The sequence below is a fragment of the Cetorhinus maximus genome, chromosome 14 (genome assembly GCF_964194155.1).
Source record: "Cetorhinus maximus chromosome 14, sCetMax3.hap1.1, whole genome shotgun sequence".
Lineage (NCBI taxonomy): Eukaryota > Metazoa > Chordata > Chondrichthyes > Lamniformes > Cetorhinidae > Cetorhinus > Cetorhinus maximus.
The window spans coordinates 101,037,456-101,048,130 of NC_135892.1; the positions used below are offsets into that span (position 1 = coordinate 101,037,456).

A 10,675-nucleotide genomic window follows, 5' to 3' on the forward strand; every position below is an offset into this window, starting at 1 on the left:
TGACGTCGGCCAAGCGTCCCGATGTCAACTCGCAGTCGCGCGATATTTCATCCAGTGGGCACACCCACCAACAATTAAAAGGCCTATTATGGTCATTAAATTATCAATTAAGTTCAATTTTTCACTGCCCATCCAACCTTACGGTTGGCGGGCAGGCGAAAAGGCCAAGCGGCCTTTCCACTTTCTGGGAAACCTCATCCACGGGCGGGATAAGGTTTCCTTAAAGCAAATAAAAATAAAACTTAAAATTTAATTAATAACATGCCCCTGCTCATGTGATGGAGTCACATGATGGGATATGTTTTATTACATCATTTATTTCTTTATTTTTTTTTTGCAAATGCTTCATCTCCCTGAGACAGCTCTGTGCCTCAGGGGGATTAAGAAGCACGCATGCATGAGGGTCACACTCACCCCGCTCACACTCCCCTCCGCCCGCTGCTGCTCGCGTTTCACACTGGGCGGGCCTTAATTGGCCTCCTGGCCAATCACCTCCTGGCCTTGATCGCGGGCGGCAGTTAACCTCCCGCCCACCCCTGCCGAGCCTGCCAGACAAGGGCACAATTCTGCCCAGTAACTCCATTTTCCTCTCTCTCTCTCTCTCTCTCTGTATCTACAGATGCTGTCAAAGCTGAGTATTTCCAGCATGACCTGTTTTGATTTCAGATTTCCAGCCGTAGTTTAAAGTGACATGTCCACCTGATTGACTGAAGGCAGCTATATTACCAGAAAAACAACAAGCAGGAGCGAAGGAGGGAGCAGAAGTCAGGAGGACCAAGTGACAAGCAGTCAAACTGGATGACATTTTAACTGTCCCCTTTCATTGTAGTGATGATCGCTTTGTTCCTCAATACTGACTTTAAATAAGCATTTTCTTGGGCAGTCATTGCCAATTAATACCGGCTAATGTGAATTGAAAGGTCTAACTCCACTCTTTCTATTTATAAAACAAGAGCTAGACAGATTTTTTTCTTTTTTTAAGAAAAAGACTATTATGCTGCTGGTGTTGAATATTGCTGGTATTTTACAGATTGACTCGAACTGATTACTTTTGGGTTCGAGATCACCGGGCTGGAAGACAAATAAATTAGCCAAGGTTGCAACTCCTTGATCACTATCCTACTGGAAGGTGTAGGGGCAGAGTTTGGACAAGGACAGAATAAAATCCAGCTGAGCACTCCCCACAACCCCACCTCCACCAACACCATCCCCACACCCTGCACAAGGTTAAGAAAGTCCACCTATACTCACTGACTGGACTGTTTTGAAGTATTAGTCTCGAAAAACCTCACAGTTGAATTCACAGTTGGATCAGGGGTTCTGATTGAAGAGTCATTTTGGACTCGAAATGTTAACTCAGTTTCTCTCTCCGCAGATGCTGCCAGACCTACTGAGTTTCTCCAACACTTTCCATTTTTATCACTGTTGAATTGGTCGTTCAAAATACACTGCTGTGTGAAATGCATAGAAAGGTATTGGTCCATTTCAATGCTTATGCACTAGCTATGTACCGCATTTAATAACCTGTAGAATCTCCTGTTGTTGATGAGCATAATGATAGTATAATTGTTAAATCTGCAGTTCAATTGTCAAGTGGCAATGAGACAGAGACTTCCAGTTATTGGATTTTGTGGCATCTGCTCAGTTTTGTGGTGCCTGTACAATTGGTGGTCCTCTAGGTTCTCCTTGTTCTGTGAAGAGAGCAGACAATATATTATGATTATGAGTGCAAATTATTCACTTCATCTTCTTTTATCCACAGGTGCAGTGATCCTCAAATTGGGCTGGTCCAAAATATGAGGCACTGAAGTTGGTATTCGGTGAGAAAAATTGACGAACTTCCGGCTCCATGTATGGTCCAAGTGTCCTGGACCCGCTGACATAGCTCTGAAGCACCTGCTGCCATTCCTAACAACATAGAACCATGAGGTCAGATTTACAACACTTATGGGGCTGGAAACAAAGAAGAGAAACCGGCTGAACATGAGACTGAAGCCAGACATCACCTCATTGGTGTCTCACCAAAAGGAACGCCATTCTTCTCATTAATTCCTATAAGTTTTTTTTTTGTGGTGGTAAGCAAAAGCAAGTGGGGTAAGGCCTCCGTGGGGTACTTTGCCCCACTTACATGGGCCACAGGCAAAAAGGGCATAGTGCACATTCATTGTTAATGGACAGGTTCATGAATTATATTGTGCATGTATGATGAGTATGGTACACACCACTAGTGCAGTTGTCCCCTCTTAACTCCACAGGACCAACGCTTCCAAACTCTCCAACCCATACAATTCCACCTTGGCGCCCAACTAAGTGCAGTGGGAATTAATACATTTGGTCAACCCAAATTTCTCTCTGCAGTACATTCACTCTTCCATCATGGCCACATGTTATGTCATTTAGATAAACCCTGCTACAGTTTTCTAATATAGATTTGCTAACAGTTGTAGTCATGTAGCATTTTTGGCATACAGCTTTGGCATTACTATTTTCATCTCATGTCTATTTGAATTGTGCCAGAACTTTAAGTGATTATCACACTTTAAATTTAAAATATGCAAAGGAACAGGAATACATTATTCAATGAGATCACTTCCAACCTGGAGTAGCTGCTTTTGATCCTGATCCTGATCCTTTAATACCCTTATCTGATAACAATTGAACTCAGTCTTGAAAATTTCTGTTCATTTAGCATCTACAGCCTTTCTGAGAGTCTTAGGTTTCCTCTACGCTTTTTGTGGAAAAAGAGGCTTCCTGATTTTACTCCTAACAGCCTAGTTCTAATTGTTATATTATGCCTGACCTGATTCACCCAAGAAAGGATATAGTTCCTCTGTATCTATCCTATCAGAACCCTTATAGGTGATTTTACCTCTTTCTTGAGTTTGGAGACTGAGAAACATGATTGACACTCTCCCACACTAAATCCAACACCTTTATTGAGAATTTTAAATGAAACAGTTTCAATTGCATCATACAGTTATGCCTCAGGTGGTCAATCTGAGATGGCTTACACAGGTTACTTAGGAGCGATTATTGATCAAGGTCTTCCTGCTTGGTTCACCAGGGCTCTTTCCTTCAATACGTATCTTCTGTCTTCATTCTTCAGCACTGCTATGTGGGACTTTTTCAAGGGTCTACTTACAGAATACAGTTTTTCAAAGGGCTCATGCACAATCCTCTTCTGGATGTGGATTGGTTAGTTGGGTGCATAATCAGCAGTTGGTTGGTTAGCCTATTCCCAAGGTGTCTTCTATTGACTTAGCCATATAAGGACTTCCCCTCGTCCTGCTGTGATTACCTGCCTGGTTATAATCAGCTTCTGCTGATTTCAACCATTTTGCTGAGATTAACAGTTCTATTCAACTCAAATTCTTCTATTCAATTCAGCAGGATCACTGTAATTAAGACAAGTATCAATGTAATTAGCAAGTATTGCACATACCAAACACTGCTCTGAACTTGTAGCCAGTCCGTTAATCATTTCCTTACACTTTTTATCATTTTAAACAGCTTAATTAGATCACCCTCCAACCTCTAAAATCAAGGGAATACAAACCAACCTGTCCTTACAATTTAACTCTTAAAGCCCTGGTAACATTGTGGTGAATCTATGCTGTATCCCTTCCAAGGCCAACATATCTTCTCTGAGATTCAGTACCCACAATGTCCCAGATAGGGTCTGACCAAGGCTCTGTTCAATATAAGCAGCACTTCCTCAATTTTGAAATCCAACCTCCTCAAAATAAAGGCTAATATTCCATGAGACATCTTGATTACTTTTGTATCTGTGTGCTTGGCTTTTAGTATATACCATATACCCGGATACCCAAACAGCTTTGCTCTTCCACAGCACCTAGTCACACACCATTAAGAAAATTTCCAACTTGTCTTTCTCAGATCCAAAGTGAATAACCTAACACTGAACTCCATGTGCTATAGTTTTACCTCACCCACTGGGGGTAATAAAAATGAAAATTAGGAGAGATATATAATGACTGAATTGACATCATCCATTAAATTATCATTCAAAGTTAATGTTACCTCAATTTAGTCTTCATCCCTTTGTAGCCTGCCACTCCCAATCCACACGTTACTATGCTTTCTAACTGAGTGGTATCTGCAACCTCGGTATACAACATTGTTTCTTCATCATAGTCATTACCATATATGCTGAAAACTGAGGGTCCAGCTCAGAGCCCTGGGGAACACTGCTTGTCAAAAAATGTTGTAGAACTAGAAGAGGCCATTCATCCCACCATGCCTATGCTACATCCCATCAATCAGAGTTGTGGCATTTGGACTATCTGTGACATAGAGCCATGTTTCATAGCTTTGACAAGGCTAGCATTTGTTGCCTATCCAAATTGCCCTTGACTAAGTGATTTGCTAGGCCATTTCAGAGAGCAGTTAAGAGTCAACCACATTGCTGTGGGTCTGAAGTCACATGTAGGCCAGATGACAGATTTCCCCCCCTCCCTAAAGGGACATTAGTGAACCAGATGGGTAGTTACAACAATCAATGGTGGTTTCATGGTCCCTATTACAGAAACTAGCTTTATAAGGCCAGATTTTATTAACTGAATTCAAATTCCACCAGCTGCCATGGTGGGATTTGAACCCATGTCTCCAAAGCATTAGCCTGGGCCTCTGGATTACTTGTCCAGTGTCATTACCACCATGCCACCATCTTCCCCCATGTTCTTCCATCATGAGGCTTATCATCAGTTGCAGAACTGCATCAGTGGAATTGGCTTTGTGCAGCTAATGTTGAGCTATTTTGATCTACAGCTGGAATCTTGCCCTGTTTGAAATTTATGAGGAACAATTGACTTATTTGCTCCTTTAGAAGTGCAATAGGGTCATTATTCCAGGTACTTCATGATTGGTTGACATTGACACTCATAAATCTGTATTTCTAACTGTGGTGCTCAGAAGTCCCCATGCAATTCCTTTAATTTCACTAACATTTTCTTAAACTTGACTTTCCCTCGTTTTCTTTGATCAGAGGAATGTCAACTCACGTGGTTTACTTCTGATGCAATTTGTCCTCCTAATGGATTCAAGCTTCTCAACAAAATGAAAATTCGGAGCTTCACAGTTCACTCAAGCCTCTGCATTCAAGTAGAACCTGGCATCTTGTAATGTATGACAGCCATTTTCAAAACTCTGTTGTCTATCTTTGAGGGGATTACTAGACTGGTAGACAAATGTCAAAATATTTTATATTCCTTCATGGGTGTAAAGTGCTGTCATGAAAGCTCACAATATATGAATAATATAAAATCTAGACATAATGTAGAAATGCTCAGAACATTTTATTTACAAGTCGATGTCTTTTTTGAACAAGACATCTGGCAGATGATACTGTTACCATCCCAGCTGCTGTTAATACTGGACAAGTCAGATTCCAAAGTGAAACCTGGCTTGATAGACCCTCACTTTGTTTTTTTTTAGAAACTGTGGAGGAAAGTTACTGAACAAATTCACAGGAGCCTGCTGATGAACTTTTAATACAAATTATAAAATATTTATTAAAACAAGAAGAGTGAACTATATTACACCAGACAAAAAGGTTGGAAAGATTTCAACACAAACACAAGAAGATGATTCAAATCCACTCTATTGCTTTACCCCAGAAATATCTCTGCAGACATATAAATCAGTGAAGAGTTATCACTAGCTTGACACAAAGGCTTCACGCTTGGGACTGGCACAGTTGCAAATGGTGTTCTTCTGGTGAAATCCTGAGCAGTCACTTGGTGCTTCACATCCAACTTGTATCTCTCCCCGAGCCACCCCAAAACCATATATTAAACTCACTGTTTCTTCAACTGCAGAGCAAATAAATGAGCTCCCTAAACTCAGTCTTCCAGTAGCACCTCTGCTAAACTGATCACTTTCCTGAGTCCAATAACTGATTATTCAGTTAACTACTGTCCCCAGTAGCTTTGCAGTTTTTCTTCTCAGAGAGCTTTAAATCCATGGCTTTTTTCTCTGATGTCCACACTGAACCCCGCTTCTCTCAACTCCTGTCTTTTCTGTGTCTGTGTCACCCTATCGCTGTCGCTAGGCAACAGTAAGGCTTCTCTACTTTGTTGAAAGCAAAGTACTGCAGATGCTGGAAATCTGAAATGCTGGAAAAACTCACCCAGGTCTGGCAGCATCTGTGGAGAGAGAAACAGAGTTAACGTTTTGAGTCTGTGTAAAGAGTCATGCAGCCTTGAAATGTTAACTCTGTTTCTCTCTCCACAGATGCTGCCAGACCTGGGTGAGTTTTTCCAACATTTTTTTGTTTTTACTCCTTTACTTTGTGTTTTGTATTCCAGAATCACTGAATTTTCAACCCCTATTAACCTGTCTGTTTAACATAAGAGGTTGTAGACCTCATTAAAAATGTATATATACAAACAAACCCAAAAGACAAGTCTATCCAGATTCCCAGGTACCAAGGTTCATAAACAAAACCTAAATGAAACTGAAACAATTTTAACCTTTTTTAACAGACAAATATATATAAGTTCAACTTAAAATTATACATTGTTCATAACAATACTCAGTCAAATAGCTAAAAACTGTCCCAGTGGACAGTGCGCACTTTCATTTGAGAATGCATGGCTACAGATTGCACATTTGCATGTGTATACATTGGTGTATACATGAGTATGGAGCATGAGCAAACAGCGTATAGGAATGGGCTCAAGTAGAGACATGGAAGCATGTGATGATTCTGTGATTCCATGTTTGTATACACAAGTACCCAGCACCATTATCAGTCCTTTATAGGAGGAACCAGGCCAATATTACATGGCTTCAAAATGACTGATGTTGTTTTCGAAGAAGTATGGTCATTGCTTCAAACTTTAAGTAAATTTTGTGCTTACACTTCTATTATTCTGAACACACAATCTATGTGTAATCATACAAATTGCTTTCCAGATCCTGTTCATTTTGTAAAACAAATACACTTCCTCAATCAGTTAATAGAACACTAAGGGAAAGATCCATTATATTAATGATTACACTCTAAGTCATTTAAAACTATTTTTCATAGAATCTCGGCATAGATGAGGCCATGTGGCCTTTTGGGCTAACTCATCATGAGCAACTATCTACACTAATCTAATTTCCTTGCCCTTTCTCCATATTCTTTTATATTATTCTTTTGTGAAACACTTAGCTAATTTTCTTTTGAATGAGGTTACAGTGTCTGCCTCCATGTGGTAAATCACTTCTGGTAAAGTTTCTCGTGTTCATGGAATATAATGTGGAAAAAGGTGAAGTTATCCGCTTTGGTAGGAAAAACAGAAACGCAGGGTGTTTCTTAAATGATGAGAGATTGGAAAGTGTTGATGTCCAAAGGGACCTGGGTGTCCTTGTTCATAAGTCCCTGAAAGCTAGCAGGCAGGTGAAGCAAGCAATTAGGAAGGCACATGGAATGTTGGTCATTATTGCAACAGGATTTGAGTACATGAGTACTGAAGTCTTGCTGCAGTTGTATGGAGCCTTGGTAAGAGTGCACCTGGAGTGTTGTGTGCAGTTCTCCTCACCTAAGGAAGGATATACTGCCATAGAGGGAGCGCAACAAAGGTTCACCAGAATGATCCCTGGGATGGCGGGATTGTCTTATGAGGAGACACTGAGGAGACTGGGCTTGTATTCTCTAGAGTTTAAAAGAATGAGAGGTGATCTTATTGAAGCTTACAAAATTCTTTCAGGGTTCAACAGGGTAGATGCAGGAAGGATGTTTCCCCTGGTTGGGGGTGGGTTGAGGTCCAGAACCAGTGGACACAGTCTCAGAATAAAAGGTAGGCCATTTAGAGCAAAGATGAGGGGGACTTTCTTCACTCAGAGGGTGGTGAATCTTTGGAATTCTCTATCCCAAAGGGCTGTGGTGGCTCAGTCATTGAGTATATTCAAGACAGAGGTCGATAGATTTATAGATATTAAAGCTATCAAGAGGTATGGGTATAGTGCGAGAAAATGGCATTGAAGTAGATCAGCCATGATCTAGTTGAATGGTGGAGCAGGCTCGAGGGGCCGAATGGCCTACTCCTGCTCCTATGTTCCTATGCTCTGTATAAGCAAACATTCTTCTAACTTTCCATTCATTCTTCTAGTGATGACCCTGACCTAATGCCTCCTTGTTACTAATTCATCAACCAACAATAAGCTCCATTTATCCTATCAAAATCATATGGAGTTTTGAAAACTTCTATCTGATCACCTTTTAACCTGTTGTAATCTAGGCTATTCCAGGGATGATGTCAGGAAGCACACAAAAAGTAGTAGAAACCTGAAATCTATATTGATCATTTTTTGTTAGGTAAATGTTAAGGAGTGAAGGCAGGTGTTTGGTGTTAGATACAGACTAATTGTGATCTAATTGAATGCCGTATCAGGCTGGAGGGGCTAAATTACCTACTTCTGCCCCTATGTTCCCCTAGCCAGTTTCGCTGGTGGTCTAGCGGTCAGGATTCGGCGCTTTCACCGCCGCGGCCCGGGTTCGATTCCCGGTCAGGGAATGCAAATTTATTGAGGTGTCAGCTGTGGCTCAGTTCATAGCACCCTCACCTTTGAGTCAGAAGGTTGTGGGTTCATGTCCCACTCCCGGAAAAAAAAAAGTCAAGAACTGTGAATGTACTCGAAAGAGTTACTCCAGTAAAAAAAAATCTCATATCTTTCAAGCCTTCTTTCATAATTCTAATCTCTTGTCTCTGGTATTTTTTTAATCAGTTCACAGTGTACCCTTTCCATTATGCCAAACGCCTTTGTGTAATGAATGCTTCTAAGGACATCAAAATATATCTTGCTCTCTTGTCAGATTCACTAAAGACTGTTAGCTGGGAAGATCTCAACCACAGCCTTAGCAAATCGGTTATGTTTACTTTGGGGTTGTCTAATATACACCCATCTCCTTCATCTGTGCATGAGGGCGCTAACCTGTTAAGGAACTAAGATGAAAACAACTTGATAGGTCGCATGGGGCAAATGCATTGCCGCATCTAATTAAATAATTTGTTTGTTCTTTGTCACCATAGCTTTAGTGGGGCCGTTAGCATCGTCTTGCTTCTTCTTCGGCTTTCTTCAAGCCTCCCTCCGTCCACATCTCAATGTTATCCAGTCATCTGCTTTTTCTTCTTCCTATTCTGTTTTTACCCTCAGTTGTTGCCAGGACAAGGCTGTTGGGTCTTCATTTCCAATATCTATACTTGGCTATCTTTCTTTTTCATTTATTCATTCATGGGATGTGGTCATCACTGGCTAGGCCAGCATTTATTGCCCATCCCTAATTTCCCTTGAGAAGGTGGTGGTGAGCTGCCTTCTTGAACCGCTGCAGTCCATGTGTTGTAGGAACCCACAGTGCTGATAGGGAGGGATTTCCAGGATTTTGACTCATTGATAGGGAAGGAACAGCGTTATATTTCCAAGTCAGGATGGTGAATGGCTTGGAGGGGAACTTCCATGGTGATTGTGCTCCCTTGGTGACGCTGTCGAAGGAGACTTGCTGAGTTTCTGCAGTGCGCCTTGTAGAAGGTACTCACAGCTGTTACTGCGCATCGATAGTGGAGGGAGTGAATGTTTAAGATGGTGCATAGGGTGCCAATCAAGTAGGCTGCTTTGTCCTGGATGGTGTCGAGCTTCTTGAGTGTTACTGGAGCAGCATTCATCCTGACTTTTGCCTGACAGGAGGTGAGCTATTCTCCACAGAATTCCAAGCCTCTGACCTCCACTGTATTTATATGGCTAGACCAGTTCAATACCTGGTCAATGGTAATCCCCAGGATGTTGATAGTGGGGGATTCAGCAATGGTTGTACGACTGAATGTCAAGAGGAGATGGTTAGATTCTCTCTTGTTGTGGATGTTCATTGCCTGGTACTTGTGTGGCATGACTGTTGCTTGCCACTTATCAGCCCAAGCCTTAATATTGCCCAGGTCTTGCTGCATATGGACACGGGCTGCTTCAGTTTCTGATGAGTTGTGAATGTTGCTGGACATTGTGCAATCATTAGTGAACATCTCCATTTCTGACCTTATGATGGAGGAAGGTCATTGATGAAGCTGAAGATAATTGGGCCGAGGGCACTATCCTGAGAAACTCCTGCAGTGATGTTGTGGAACTGAGATGATTGACCTCCAAAAACAACAACCATCTTCCTTTGTGCTGGGTACGGGCACCAGCAGGTGGAGAGTTTTCCTCCGGCTCCTGTTGACTGTAGCTTTGCTAGGGCTTCTTGAGGCCACACCCGGCCAAATGCTGCCTTGACGTGAAGGGCAGTCACTCTCACCTCACCTCTTGAGTCCCACTCTTTTATTCATGTTTGAACCAAGTCTGCAATGAGATCAGGAGCAGAGTGGCCCTGTCGGAACCCAGAGTGTCAGTGAACACGTTATTGCTGAGTAAGTGCTGCTTGATAGCCCTGTTGACAGCACTTTCCATCACGTTGCTGATGATTGAGAGTAGACTGATAGGGTGGTAATTGGCTAGGTTGGATTTATCCTGCTTTTCTCTGACTAACTGTACTTAGCAATCCTTTGATTCCTGAACTTCTCCCCTTGATCTAACCCACACATCTGCCTTTCTGTCGTTAAATAGTATTTTCTCAAACTTCATGTTCAAATTCCTAACAAAGTGATCCACAACATCCCAGAACATTCTGTAACTCAAGTAAGCG

At 41.7% G+C, this 10,675-nt stretch overlaps 1 non-coding gene across 1 annotated transcript; it reads left to right on the top strand.

The window, feature by feature from the left end:
• The first annotated feature begins 8,450 nt into the window (after positions 1–8,450).
• Positions 8,451–8,522, top strand: trnae-uuc (transfer RNA glutamic acid (anticodon UUC)). Its single transcript has one exon. It is a non-coding gene; the product is annotated as a tRNA-Glu (tRNA).
• The last annotated feature ends 2,153 nt before the right edge of the window (positions 8,523–10,675 follow it).